This window comes from Aythya ferina (genome assembly GCF_964211825.1).
Source record: "Aythya ferina genome assembly, chromosome: 2".
In the NCBI taxonomy this organism is placed as follows: Eukaryota; Metazoa; Chordata; class Aves; order Anseriformes; family Anatidae; genus Aythya; species Aythya ferina.
Genome location: NC_140297.1, coordinates 35,142,003 through 35,157,651, shown reverse-complemented (window position 1 = coordinate 35,157,651; position 15,649 = coordinate 35,142,003). Strand labels below are relative to the sequence as shown.

General features: G+C 40.4%; 1 long non-coding RNA gene across 1 annotated transcript; it reads right to left on the bottom strand.

Annotated features, from left to right (window-relative positions):
* Positions 1-2,066: 2,066 nt before the first annotated feature.
* LOC311432259 lies at positions 2,067-15,073 on the bottom strand. Its single transcript, XR_014689920.1, has 3 exons — positions 14,754-15,073; positions 3,539-3,716; positions 2,067-2,223 (listed from the first exon to the last, which is right to left on the bottom strand). It is a non-coding gene; the product is annotated as an uncharacterized lncRNA (long non-coding RNA).
* Positions 15,074-15,649: the final 576 nt, after the last annotated feature.

The following is a 15,649-nucleotide window of genomic DNA, read 5'->3' as shown; positions in this document are numbered from 1 at the left end:
TTTTACAAAATAGCAAGCTCTTGTAAATACATAGAGTGTTTACCTAAACCTCTGCAGTGTGATCAATGTTGTCATATAAAATGTAGCTACTGATATTTCATTTTGAGACATGAATGTGGAATGAATTATTAAAATGAATTCCAAAGTTGCAATATTTACTCATTAGCTGATGTACTATGTGAGTAGGCATAAAACCTGTCACCAGTATGATGGCTAGGGATTAAACAAATTGTGGAGAACCTGTGAAGAGATGATCTTTCCTCCATGGCTGCTTTTGAGAACAGCTTATGGAGTGTTAAATGGCCTTCTGAAGAAAAAGTCCCCCTTAATAGATAGAAAGGTAGAAAAAAAATAGCCATTAAAAAAAAAAATATCAAACTAACAATGCATGTCCTAGTACAAATTGGCCTGAATGGCTACATTTTTGTCAGAAAAAAAAAACAAATTGCTGCCAACCTTTTAAAAATCAAAATATTCTGCTTTGACATTTTCAAAATGACTTTTTTAAATGTGTAATTTCACAATAATTATTTCATAAAGAAACAATTGAATTGAAAAAGCCTGGAGACAGCCTTTTGTTCGACCAGAATCAGAATGAATTTGTTTGTTTTTCTTTCACCAAGAACGATGAACTATGACTGAGTTTGGATTGACCTGGAACATACTCCATCTGAAATTGCTGCTTTTTTTAAATTCAGCTGCTGAGGGGAAGTGACATGGCACCAATCCATAGCATGCTGCCTTGAGGACACATCTGCAGGGTCACATCTGAGCCATTCTCAGGGCGCCCGAGCCTTTCTCACCCCTCTGTGTCCCAAATCTGACGATGTCCCCTGGGCAAGTGTTACCAGGAGAGGAAAGCAGTGGGGATGGATGCAAGCCTGTGAGCCCCGACCAAGCCACTCCAATGCCAAAATGGAAATTCCTGTTGGGAAAAGCTGATTTTGGGTGTGTTGGTGGCTTAGCTCTACTTTCCCTTTTATCTTTATTATTCCAGCCATGCTGCTGCGTTTTCTAAATTCTTTGGCTATGGCACACACTCAGCATCCCTGGCCTGTACATTCAGAGCCGTCTCAGGCTTCCAGACCATTTGCAGTGCAAAGTCTTAATGTATTTAGAAAAGAAAAAGTTCCAGATGTTTAGCAAACTATCAAAATACACTGGCTTCTCTTTTTGTAGGAAACTTTTCACTACCTGATAAAAACTTGTTTTCTTAGCAAACAGATTCTATGTCAGCCAGAGGTGTGAAACCTTAATAGAAAAGTACCGTATGCCAGTTTGGGAGAGAAAAAATTCCAACAGTTTCAAAGTGTCACTACAAGCTTTCTAATTTTGTCTTTAAAAAGATAAGTATCTAATAATATTAAAACAAAGTGTAGTAAAGAGGCAAAACAAAAATTCCAAATTTTGTATCAAATATATAGATGGATTTTTACTTACTTTTTTATTTTATTTATTTTTTATATATATTCAAATCAGAAAAATATGCAATTCACAAACTACAGGACTGTTTCAAACTTAGACTAAGTGAGTCCTTACAGGGATAACATAAACTGGTGCAGTTAACTGGTGCAAAAGGAGCAGTGAGTTGCAGGAAGGAGGCTTCTGATGAGCACGCATCCCATTAAAGGGGCCAGAAGGATGAATTATATTAGAACATTTCCCTCATCTTGTATTATAAGTGTTAGGAGTATGGTAAATCGACTCAGCAAATAACTTCTCTGCACCAATATCCCATGTCATGACAGACAGAAAGCATTTCATAGGAAGTTCTTCCTACAAGAGGAAGGAAGGCATCTCCCCAGGCACAAGCCAGCTGCCATCCGCAGCCTAAAGGGAACAGATACTGGAGGGGTACCTTGAGACGCAGTGGTTCAGCAGTGGGGAAACTTGTCACCTCTGTCTGGCACAGGTTTAGACTTGTTTCCTGACCACAGATTTTCATTTCACATCTTCCTCTCCCCTCCAACCCCCCCCCCCCCCCCCCCACAGCTGCAAGCTTTGTGCTGACCCAGCCACCCCTTGTTTCAGTACTTTTGCAGTGTGTGAAGGAGTTGTGGATCTGAAGGAGCCTCTCTGAGCTGTGCCAGATGCTTGCAGGTTGGAGGTGGATGTGGCTCTTGAAAAGCTGAAGGCCAGATGGCACTGCCTCCAAAAATGCTGGGTGCTCTATTACGAACACTGTCCGTGCTGCTGGGCTGCCTCCTGTCCTGCACGAGTGACCTGCAAGGCAAGAGGACAGTATTTTTACATGTAGTGTGGGCATTGAGTAATGTGCACCAATTTTATGTTGGTTGGGAGCCCAACAAGCACAATCCCCAGCTCAGAGGCGCCCAACAGGAATTAGGGGTATAATGAATATATGCGCTGGCAGACCACACAGGCTGCTCTGATGACTAGCCTCCTGCTAACAGACAGGCTTTTTGCCGGGAGCCAAATTCCTTGGTATATATTGTTCTGCCGTGTTACAGGGATTAAAATCACCTTCTGTATTTAAAGCTCTCAGGATGAAAGGCTTACCAACCTATGTGGGGTGATGTCCCTCACAAAGGGCTGGTGGTCGCTGATCTCTTTCTGATTAACTTAATATCAGTTTATGTACAACTTTTCTTTTTATTAATTTTAAGCCATGAGTTTACCTTTCAGAAGCTGGCTTGTTATGTCTTTTTAAATCTATACTTCAATACATTTTTGGCATGATTACAAATTCCTGTGTCATTGCTTTGGGGGGAAAAGCAGTAAGCAGTTAAACAAACATGGGACTATATTGAACTCATAAGTGTGTGTACTGGAAAGCTTAGGAGTGCAGCCAGACCCACTCACCACTGCCTAAATAACAAATAGCAGCGAGTTCTTCAACTTTAGAGTAGAACCACAGCTCATCCTTTGAAAACTAAGCCTCAGAGAAAGCTCTGGGGAATTTTGCTGACAATGACATCTGCAGTCTGCTCGCTCTTGTGCACCTCCGGTCTCTGCTCATGCACTTGGTGAGATGTAGTGCAGGTGTGAAGCCAGGATGGATTTTGGGCTACTCCTCTTGCCAAATCCCCCCAAGGGCTGTCTGCTAACTTGCAGGGAGGAGGTATCTGGCCACTGAGCTGGGTCACACTGGCAACGAAGAGCTCTGAGCATCTGCAGCTTCCCCTCCATGCAAGCTTCCATGCAGACCCCAGAGAGAATGTGTGTACAGGTAAAAACCTCTCCTGGGTCTAAAATGAGACTTAATAGGTGCAGACAATGTTTGCGCTATAGAGATGACAAAGAATGAAGTGTTGGGTGAGATAGAAGATTTGAAGTAGAAAGGCATAAGCAAGTCAAGCAGTTACACAGACTGCACATGTGTCTGCATGAGCTGTATCAAACAGCACAAGACAAAGTGTGGGGAAAGATTTTACGCTAGGTTACAAGGAGTGTGCATATGAAACCAAAAAACAGCAGGGTTACTACCTTGAGTAAGTATCGTAATAGGAAGTGAATGAACCATCAAGAGCAAACAAAAGATCTTCTTGTTTAGTAGGAGTGGGACACAGGAACATACCTGATCTGGCTTAGCGCTGGAAAGAGTGATATAATCATTCCTTTGGCACTCCTCTGGTGGTAAAGCCAACAGAGGGAAAAGTAGAACACAGGACTTGGATCAGTTATCTTTTCTATGAGGAGTGGCAATATGTCGGCTGAATGTGGTGGTAAATAGGAAGAAAAGGCACCCACTGCACCTGTAATCATAGCAAGATAAGATACATCCATCAGTGGGGTTAAACATACCTAGTTTTTGATCTCATCAGAAAGAGCACCGTCCTCTGGAAAGGCAGAGACCACATCTACTGAGGAAAAGGTGAAGTCAATCTTTTAAAGGTGTCAGAAACTCAGGACCATAAACTTTCTACAGCTCAAGCCTACAGCTCCTTCATCTGTGCAGACAAAGTAGGTTGGCTCTTGATCCCACAGCCATAAGCAAAACCCCAGATGCTGGTCAAGGTACAAAAAAGACACATTACCTTGCCTAGTATAAGCCCACTGGAAGAAATTAAATGTGTAAGAGGATCATATTCCATTACTTCTGAGTCAAGACCTTACTGAAAGCAAATATTTTTTGTGTGTGATGCATCAGCAGGGTTTTGGCACTCTCCTTAGGAGAAACACAGAATGTCATTATTCAGATTTAGCACCTTATGCATGTAAAAGAAACTGTTTCCCCTGCCTACTGGTTGGGTTGTGCTTGGCACCTATGGCAGATTATTGGGAAATGCAACAGATTTGTGATAGTCTACAGGTTACTAGAGTCTACCCTGGTGATGCTTTGCTTTGGGGGGAAAAACATAAAAATGGGCATGATCAGAGGATCCTAGCAGCTTTGGAGTGAGCCACAGCTGCTAGATGAAAGCTAAACAAACACCACCAGCATCATAGAAATAGTGCGTGTGAGCAAGCAGGTAACAGAGTGCAATGAGAGATCTTAGTAAGGCCGCGACTGTTATGAACACAGCTTCTGAATAAACAAAAAGGTGTTACAGAGATTCTGAATTAGGCAGGGAAATGCAGGTTTTAATTTAACTACCTGAAGGAACAATCAGATATCATATGGCAGACAGATAATTTGCTATAGTCCTAGTGATAATGAAGGAGTTAGAGACCCTAGCTCTGAAGTTTTCTGACAATAAGCACAAAATTAAGATGTCTGCACTCACTTCCACAGCGAGGGTATTAGCACAGAAAATATGGATGGCCTTCCTGGAGCCTAAAAACACTGCTGCTGCTGCCTTGCAGAGTACCCAGTGAGCAGTGTGGCAATGCAGAGGCTAATTGATTGGAGATGATTGCTAATCACCTCCAGTATCGCACACTTAGAGCCAAACCCTGCCTTTGCTTTCTGTTAAGTCCAGCTTGTACCACTGTGAGCAGCCCTGCTGACTCAAAATTGCTGTTTCAGGTATTTGGCATGGGGACTGGCCATAAACGTTCACAGACGGGCCTGTGGTGTGGCTGTGTGTTGCTTCAGGTCGAGCAGAACTGAGATGCCCTACAGCCACCCTCTCTGTAGGGGCTGTGGACTTTCAAACTGTGAATTATCATGCCAGAGCAAAACAGGCAAGTATGCTGGCTGAGTGGTGTGATTTCTGAGGGCTTGTTCTTCTGTCGCTTTATTTTATCTCCCATAGGAGACAAGATGCCCTGTTCTGCTCACTTTGCTTTTGTAGGTCATGTCTGGGTGTGCTTATGTGCCTTCCAGCAAGTGCTGCGTTATGACAGGCCCATTCTGTCCTGATTGATAGTCTCTGGGAGCTGAGGATTTTTGACCAACTTGAAATATTGTGAAATAGGTGAAAAAAAATACCAAGACTTAGCAGCACTTCCTATTGCTGCTTTGTCTAAGATAAATGGAGCATCTCTTAGGAAAACACAGCAATGTGTGCAGCAGACTGGAGAGAATCTTTCTTTGACCTACCTGAAAGATGGAAAAGATGATGAAGGAGCCTTTTGCTCTTCTTAGAATAACTATGTGCAGGTAACTGAGTCTGTTACTTGTATACAAGAGGCTAGGGAGAGCCTAGGTAAGCAACTATTGCTGCTCTTCCTAGCTTCTACAAGAAGGCTTATTAAGGAGACTCAGAGGGATATTGCTATTTCTGTAGATACAAGAATCAGTTGATCTTCAGGAGAGAAAGAAGGTAATAACACCTGAAAACATTAGGAAGTAATAAGGAAATAAGTTTTGATACAGAATATCGGGCTTTTCTTCAGAAGCATTAGGATAAAAGATCAGGCAATAGAGAAGGGAGAGCTGATTGAGGTTGGTTCAGAAAAAGGTTCTCCTAAGCTGGTTCTGCTAGCTACCTTTTAACTCAAATAAAATAGAGATATAATGATATGGTCTTTTTTTCTCATTATTTACTAGATGTCGTATAACTGGTTATGCCTTGAGTTAGCTCTTGGCCAAGAGCTGCAGCACGTCTGTGTATAACTCTTCTTTCTGGAAGTTGTCCTATTCTGTGCCTTTGACTCTAGTAGATACATTCTTAAAATGCAGTATATAATTTCCAAGATAGTGATACTATTTTTTATTTTTATTTTTTCAATAGAATGTCCTGGGAATGACCCAGATTTATTTATTTTTTTGATATCTGATACACCCCTTTTTTCAATTTCAGTCATCTAACATTAGCTTCAAATATTTTCACGACATATTGTTCTGAGGAACAGAGTTGTGTCCTGGTGGTTGCCAGGAACAAACAGCCCAGTGAAGTGAGAAATAACTGTGATAACACAATGGAAATAAGAAAAAAAGGATGAAGGGCTGTAAAAACCAGTAAAGCATTTTATATACTCAAGGTGACCATTAGCAACACTTGCTTAAAGTTTCATGACAAACTCATTCATAATGCTAAGTTTCTGGCAAAGGTTCTTCACTCTGAGGAATATGCAAAGTCACTCTGCAGCTAGAAGCTAATATATAAACCAGAAGACATAGGTCCTTTCATGGGTTTTGAAAACTAATCTTTTATATGACAACTTTGTGATTCTGGAAATGCCATTGCCAAATATCTTGATGTTTTCATCTAGACTGCAAAAACAAAAAGGCAAATTCTATGGTTTTACACTGGAGAAGCTGAGGTATTTCACAAGAAGACCAGTTTCACAATTGCTTACAAATTTTCCAATAGGCAAAGCAGATGGCATAGATTATTATACACAATAAAGCCTTCATACGGATATACCACAGCTGGACTCAAATTAACTTTCTTTTCTTAAAAGGAATCTGCAATTCGAGCTGAATCGTGGGAAGGATTCCTACAATCCTATAATTTTTTTGACCACCTAAAAGCACTTTATTTCTTGTTGTGTAATACTAGTGAACTGAAACATTTTGATATAAATCATTTCCAATATTCCAGTTGTTAAAAATACTTCTCTTCAACATGATTACAAGTGAGGCTGCCAGGATTCAATGACAGATTTTTTTCCTAGAGAATTTTGAGTTAGTTTTCAAGTTTTAGTGGAGAATGTCTTCTGAGAACCTGTGACCTGATGGTGGAAAACAGGGTGTGTGTTTTTCACAGGAGGCTTAGCTGCATGTCAATACCCATTATTACTTGAAGATACACAGTTGACTATTCATTTTGAAAATCTTTAGCAGGGGCCAGATATGTCTTTAAAAGGAAGGTGCCATTTTTTCTTTAAAGTAGTTGGAAAAGAACGAAGGTTCATGGCTGTAGAAGGAAACAGATTTTGAAACAGAAGTTTTTGATGTCTGGTGTTGCCAGCCTGTATGGCTCTAGTTGGTCTCCTCAAAAGTTTATGGGAGCATTGCCATTACATACTGATGAAAGCAGAGTTGTACCCTTTTTATTTTTGTTGATATGTGCTTGGTAAAAATCTTTGTCCTTCCTTTCACAGGTGATAGGTGATACTCATAGATGACTAGCAGGAATATGCAAGTGTGTCTTATGAAAGGCAGGTAGATTCAGAATGGTGAACAAGCAATTTCAAAGGGTTAATTGAAATTGTGATCTTCTGCAATGGTGAAGAAACCAGGGGTGTGCAAACTTTTATGGGTAGGTAGATCAGCAAATCTCTCCCTGTCTTACCCTATCACAATAGTTTACTAGGCAATAACCAAGATATTACAGTTTTTCTTTCCAGGGTCTTAGGCATTTGCTTTCTTCCTTCTCTCCCTGTAAGAATCTTTAAATAAGACTTAATTTTAACATTTATTTTTCCATTGATTTAAAATAATATAACACTTACAAAGCTATAGGTCAATATCAAAGTCATTCTTGCAATTCTGCATAAGTTTCTATTTTTACTCAGTATTGTTTTCAGAAGCTGACAGAAATTATTCAATATTGTTTTAGGCTACTCTGTAAGACTTAAGCTATTTTCCACAACGTCCTCTTGAGCATTTGAAGTGTTCCCTCTACACCTTCTTCTAGATCATTGGTGGCCTGTGACCCTGTTAGACAGTAATGAGGTGTGACTGGATCACTGTTTCCTGCCCTAGACATTTCAAAATGAAGATTCAGCAACTGGTTAAATCAAATAAAATGTTTAGAAGGACTGCCATTTATTTTCAGCTTTTAACCAAAGGTTAATTGTTTCAATATTTCTAAAAATAAGTTTTTCTATTGGAATTATTAATTAAAGGTTTCTCACGAAGGAGCACCAAAGTTTAAACAGAATTTGTTCTGGCTGCATTTATATTCTTTTGGCATTTGTTCTCTACCAACCACATTTTACTCCCAGCATAACTGATGGCAAGTGAATTAAGTTCACATGCTCAACCATTTGCATCGGAAGTGATATATTTTATAGGGGACGAGACATCAATAGATCAGGTTTCCTCAAGCCATTTAACAGAGCCCAGGCACAGAGGCAATTAAATAAAACATACAGATCTGAGTACATGCTTTTCAGCTAGGAACGAAACACACATGCCATTATGCTATGTCAGTCACCAAGGTGCTGACAAAAATTACAATCAACAATGCAATAATGCATCAAACATGCTTTATATGAGATTGGACACTGTTTATTAACAAGCACTGGAGTAGCAGGGTCATACACAGTAAGAGAAGGAATACATTTGTACTCTGTTCCCAGCTAATAAATTTTATAGAGGCTTTAATATTTTTAGGTATGTTGCTGAAGGGAAGTGTTATGAGACCTAAAAAGAAAGATTTAAAGTGCTCTAAAATGCTATAATCCTGTTTATTGTAACTTTGTTTGAGCACATTGCTCTCTCTCAAATAGTCAGGCTTACAATTATAACTCCTTGTAACGTGAATTAAACTCATCTATCTGATCAGGGAAAACGTTGAATTAGGACTAGGAATAATTAGTCAATCCAACTCACATTCCTGAGACCATGTAGCAAATTCTTTTGGTATTTAACAGAAAATGCAGTTGAATGAAAGATGAAAACAAACAAAACAAAATGCATTAATTGTGTGATGTTGAATTAAGATATCTGAGAAGTCTCCATCAGAATTAAATTCCTCAGGGGAATTATTCATAATTAGGCACCACTGAATCCCCAAATCCAGGACCTGGCTCAGGTTCCTGTTAACTAAGGCATGGTGACCCTGAGAGCTGCTCCTGGACCGTCTACACCAGGACACTCAGCATCATCTCCTCCACTTCACAGTGGCTGCCAGGGAAGCCCAGTCAGTTGACCCCATCCCTGTCCCTTCTGTGTTTTCCCGGGTTTCAATGGGCAGGCAGACACATACAAATTACTCCTTCCCTTTAGCCCTACAGAAGGTGCCCTTGGGGTTTAGCTAGGTCAGAAAATGTCTTTGGATGAAGACTCACCTGGCAAGTACTAAGGGTTTGCAGCACAGTGATATTATTTCAGTTCTCTAGTTATTAAAAGGATCTGTTCCATTCAGATTTACACAGATTATTTATTTTTATTTTTTCTTTTAGCAGCATCTTTATTTGCACCTTAATGCCAAGCAGTTTGTTGCTTTACTCTATTATTTGCTCTTTTATAGGTACTCAACCAGCCATTTCACTTCTTATTCATTGTGTGTGTGTTCTGCTGCTGGGGTTCAAAAAAACAGTAATTAATTCTTTTACATTCAAATGAAATAGGGTTTTCAAGTTTAAAATGGACTTTTAAAATCCCTCTGTTGATATTTATTTTCTGTAAACATATTTTTGAGTGCAATTCAAATCTTGGTCATTAAAAATTGTCTTTAGCAAGCTAGCCAGTAAGAAGGTATCTTTTAATTTAAAAAAATAAGTATTGTTTTTGTTAGATCCAGCCATATGTTTTTTTTTTTTTTTTTATTTTTGGAGGTATTTCATTGCTTGTCTTTCAATGAATGGCTGGACCTATAGATCCATTGCCTTTATTTTTCTAATGCTGAAATTTTAAAGTTCATCCTATGCATCTCTCTAGCTTTGAGAATAGAAAAGCCTGGGTTATAGACCCAGGGATTTTTGTATTCAGCAGGTAGTTCTCAGAGCTGGTGGGCTATAATAGTCCTCTTCTGAGATCTGTGTCACTGGGAGGTTGTTTAGCCGTAGTCCAAGTAGGACTCCTATATTTGTGCAATGGTAATGTGCAAAAATATTATGTCTTTGTATGGAAAAGAAATAATGACATTTCATTTGTTCTTACTTTTTTTTTTTTTTTTTTTAATAATAATAATAAAAAAGTTCTGGTCCTGGTCTTCCCAGGACATGCATGTGATCAGAGACACATAAGTAAGTAGTTTAGATAGCTATGTCTGTCTGCTTTTTCTGCTTTTGTAGCACTTCAAATACAAAACTTACGTCTGTCTGTCTGTACATCATATGTGTGTGTATCAATAGGCTATGTCGGCATGTGTTAGACACCATAGCTACACTGAAAGAGCATTAAAGTTGCAAATTCAATCACTCTGAGGTTAGGAAGTGCCTGGACAAAGCACACTTTGCTAATGGCTTTCACAGGTACTTGCTGACAGCAGAGGAATGCAGAGGCCAGGATGCTGGATCCATTTCAACTTCAGTAGGAGCTGGCTCCATCCACCTAATTCCTCCTGACCCAAAGCACAGGCATGCCTCTCTGTGTTTCCTTGCCCTGCTATTCCATGCATCTTTCCATCTCCTCTCCTGCCCCTTTCTCCCTGCTCTTGATGTGCCCATGCCATGACCACAGTCCCCCTTCCACCAGCCACCCCTCAGCCCCATTGTCCTCATGGGGACCAGTCCACCTCTGCTCACACACCCCTCATGACACATCCCAGGAAGGACAGACTTGACATACTGCTCCAAAGTTGTCTCCTGCTCCAAAGTCAGGTGGACAACAGCTTCTCTGAGAAAGGATTTTGTGACATTTTTAATGTTGTTGCATAACATTTTTTCAATGGTTATATCTGCAGGGTGGCTAAACATTGTGGATAAAACTTACGTCTGAACATAAATCTGAATGTAAACCTGGCATGGAGAGTTTCAGCTTAATTGGCTATAGTTTGTTGAGGATACAAGCCACTGAAAATTGGGTCTTATAGAAGGAATTATTAACTGCCTGTAACAATAGGCTTTCTCTCCTGTAACAAATACCAAAACAGATTTGTTCTGTCTTCAGAAATTCTTCCATGCTTTATGTGCTCTCAGTTGGGTGAGGAGCAGTAATATTCAATCACAAACAGAAGTGCCTTGGAATTAAAAATAGTCAAATATATTTTACATTCTCCTTGCATGAATATTTGCTATCAATCTCATGTTCGATACAAGGTCAGAATTTGAAGGTCATTTTATGCAACAAACTAGAAAAGAATGCATCACCCATAAAGTAAAACACCCAGATACAGGGAAAAGGTTGTTTTACTGGTAATGAAATGGATAAAAATATGTTAATCCTTTATTGATATAAAGAGGCAATGCATGATATGCATTAGATTATGTTCTACTCTTTTGTATTTATTGATCTCTAATTGTCTTGAGCCTACCATTTTCAATTTTTCCTTCATAACAACATGAAGCCTATCATTCCAGTGCTAGCTTTGGTAGCAGTATTTTTCTAAGTGTTATTTGGTTAGGTGTATGAGTGGATTATCCTGTGGATTTGTCAAGATTTACGGTGCCAACATTTTATGTGTTTTCTTTGACAGAGCCAATAGCATGAACAGGCACCAGAAATAAACCAGTTTTCACATCTTGGTAGGCATACATTAAAAAGTTCGGTTCATCCGCCTGCACAGAGTTCACCCGTATCTTACTGCTCATTTACTCTGACAGCTCACTTATTTACTAGGTGGCTCATGGCTCTCCAGTTCCCATGGTTTGTAGGATGTAGAACTCCACAGGTTTTATTTAGCTTTAAAAGTTATTGCTTGCCAAATTCAGACCAGCTCCCTCTTGCCCCCTGTGAGAGGAAAATGCTGTGATAAGTTATCTATTGCTCTGGTACTGCTAAGGGTTTCATAGTAATAGGTGCAAGGCAGTGGTCTGCTGGGAGAGAACAGAGGGGCTGCAGTGTGGCAGCCTGAATTTCCAAAAAAATATTGGGGAAGAGGTTGTTTTTTTGATTCGCCCCTGTATGATTTAATGGCATTTACAAGGCAGGCTAAATAACCAGAAGGACAGCAACAATTTTCTCCTTCTCAGCGAAAACATAAATTTTAGCATGTGACCTCAATCCTTTTCCTGTTCCCTGAAATAAATATTCTGGTTACAAAGGCAAAAGCAAAATCCAGTCTGGAGGCTGTGTTAGAGAGAGAAAATGATGAGGGTCTCAGTGTCTCTACTTTGAGCCCACTGGCAGCTAATAGGTAAGTTTTGCCTTGGCACGTTTTGTGATGCTGGAATTACCAGCCTGACCTGCCCACTACGTTCTTGGTGGCAAAGGGAATAATGCATTTTATTGCCTCTGGGGAAAGCCAGTACAAGAGGTATAGGATCCAAGCTGCCCACAAGGCCTGCTGAGAAGACCTAGAGCAGACTTTATTTCCTGAGGTCTGAGCTCTTGGGTTTCTTCCGTCTTGAACTGCCCAAAGCAAAGACACAGATAAAGGGAGCTAAGATATAGATGGAGAGGATGCAGGTCCCAATCCATGACAGTGTTGGATGATGTTTACTTAGGAGCCCTTGCACCTGTATTTCTTGTTTGTTTGTTTGCAGTGGTATAACACCCAGTGAGTGCAACCAGCATGGGCTTTTCTGGTGGTCAGCACTGCATGAAGACCCAGGAAACTTTTGTCTGTTCCTCAAAATGTTCAAAACCAAAGATACAGATGTAGCAGTACTGCTTTTTGTTCTGTGGAGGAAAAAAAAAAAAAAAAACAACCAACCAAATAAGAAGATCTGTTGTGCTTTCTGAGACCTCATCTCTAAGACCAAGATGAGGTGCAATCCTTGGGTGGATCATGGTATTCTACACAGCTCTCTTGGTCCCTTCTCATCATACCCCCACACCCCTGCCCCTGGCTGCCCCTAAATTATGGACCTGTCCTCATCATGGACCCAGAGCAGGCCGAGAAGAAGCTGAGATGGAAGCTGGGAGCTGGGGCGACAGCACAGTGCTGATGGGGAGCTAAAGGATCAGTGTTCCCATTCATCCTTGTGTCAAGTGAACCTGGTGCTGGCACAGCAACTCTTTCAGAAACTGCAGATTGAAGCAAGATGAGACGAAGGAAGCATTAAAGCGGGCTACGACAAGCCTGTCCATTTCACCTTGCATATCAGGCACTTCTCTGGCAACTCACAGTCCTGCAGGCAGCACAGAGGTGGAAGTATCATCAAAGTTTTTAACAAGCACTGCTTGCCTGCATCCAGTTTATCATTTTCCCCTGCATTTTTTAAGAGAAAATTATGGTTTAGAAAACACATGAGCAGGGGCACAGGTAGTATCCAGTCCCAGAACAAGATCTGTGCTGGTCAGTTGAGGACCTCTGCCAGTCATTCACAAGCAGGGCTGCTGGCTGGTGTTTTTTTTCCTTTGTTTCATTGCTACAGCTACAGTTTTACACTGATTGGTATAACTTTCAAGGCATTAAAATAGATTCTTTCATAAAATCTCCAAATCCTGGACTAAACTGATTACTGCTGAATTTGAATGACTGCGATTGTTTTCACCTCAGTTTGTGCTATTAAATTTTGCAGTAATTAACATCTCCCTTCCTTAAGTTTCCTCCAGATGCCTGCTGTTAAATTAACCAGTCTCCCAGCTGGAGCAGCAGATCCTAACCAGTGCTGTGGCTTAATGCTAGGACCCTGTGTAGCTCTCCTTTCTAGCTTTCCTCTACAGTGACAAAGCAGTGGCTGGTGAAGGAGTAATACCAAATGAACTATCGTGACACAAAGATGTCAATGAAGATTTATTTTACTGTTTTGTTAACATTTGTTAACAGTAATTAACCTGTAAATAGGTTAGGACTGTGAAGCTAACGCTGATTGAATAGCTCTGGGGTAAGCAAGAGCAATAGTTGACACTTTTTTTTTTTTTCCCCAGTAAGTTACAACTCTGCACAGGTGTTTGATGGAGATGGCTAATCCTGCCCTGCAAAATGTGCCCCTAAGGTGTCCCTGCAATGAAGCAGAGGAAGGAGTCAGGACTCCTTATAATCTAAACCAGACTCCTAGCTATCTACTGGAAATCCTCTCCACCTCCATAGTTTTGGGGAGATAATTTGTAAATGACCAAGGCAAAAACTGGCTTCCCATTCTATACACAAAAAGCTTCTTTTCCTTATTCAAAGATCTAAGAAGCTATACTTGCAAATCACCTGTCAGGGAACTTTTCTGCCTGTAAGAATCAATTAGAAAAAAGGGAAAAAATAGCCCCATACTCTCCAAACCTTTGTCAAAATTGTATTTTAGTGGAAATTTTGCAGACAACTCTAATGGTTAGCAATAGATGAAAAGTAAACTGTTCTGCTATGGAAATAGAATGGTATTCATTTAAAAAATCTCTTTATCATGTCTCTCTGGGGAAGATATTATCATAATCAAATGTCTTAGTAAGGTCTTTCTTTCTAACTTCCCTTCCCTTCCCTTCCCTTCCCTTCCCTTCCCTTCCCTTCCCTTCCCTTCCCTTCCCTTCCCTTCCCTTCCCTTCCCTTCCCTTCCCTTCCCTTCCCTTCCCTTCCCTTCCCTTCCCTTCCCTTCCCTTCCCTTCCCTTCCCTTCCCTTCCCTTCCCTTCCCTTCCCTTCCCTTCCCTTCCCTTCCCTTCCCTTCCCTTCCCTTCCCTTCCCTTCCCTTCCCTTCCCTTCCCTTCCCTTCCCTTCCCTTCCCTAGAACAAGACTGATGATTAGGAGAAATTACCCTTTTTTTCAACAACTCACTCTTCTCAAACCAACATTTGAATCTTGAGCGAATAGTGAACCTTTAAAACAGGCATCTCAACTGCTAGAAGGGAACGGAAGATATCTTCCTCATTTAATGATGCTGGAGTTGACGATACCTACTGTACTTTCTTCCTAAGGAGAAAACTCGCTTGAAGAAAATTTTATATTCCTTGTTCTTTCTTACAAACACAAAGTTCACTCTGGAGTCTTGTTACTTCTCCTGTCATACTGAAATTAATGTTCTTTCTGCTGAAGCCTTTCCTTGAAATTCTCAGTCCTGTAATGAATCTGGCATATGACAAGGCACAGGAACCCTCCTGTCAGCTTTAAGATGAGGCAGATGGGATTCCTTGCAACCAAGTGAAGGAGAACCCACTCAGCCGCATGTGCTCATTGAATCTGACATCTCCATGTCAGCAGAGTCTGGATACTGGGAGAAAAAAAATATTTTTGGTGGCTGAAAACTTCCAAAATTGATTCCCTGCAAAATATGAGAAAGCACAAACCTGGCCACTTTTAGGAAGGGGGTTTGCAAAATGTTACTCTTTTGTACAAGCATTTTCAAATGACAGATTTTATGTCCCAGGTGAGGGGCAGCAAAAAAGCATGGAGTATTCTCTTTCTTACTGGGATATTAAATATGTCCTGAAATCCTCTAAGTATGGAGACACCCTGGAGGTGGGCATCAAATAAATAAAACTAAGGAAGTAATCAGGGGCTGAAAATAGAAGAGGAACTCAAAAAAGCATACTACTGGAGTTTCCATTTTTGTATCTGACCACGTTAGAAAAAGTGGAAAAAGACTAAAGATAAACATATCTTTTAATGAGATAAAAATCCAAGCCTTTTGCCAAATTATGCCAATAAAATTAA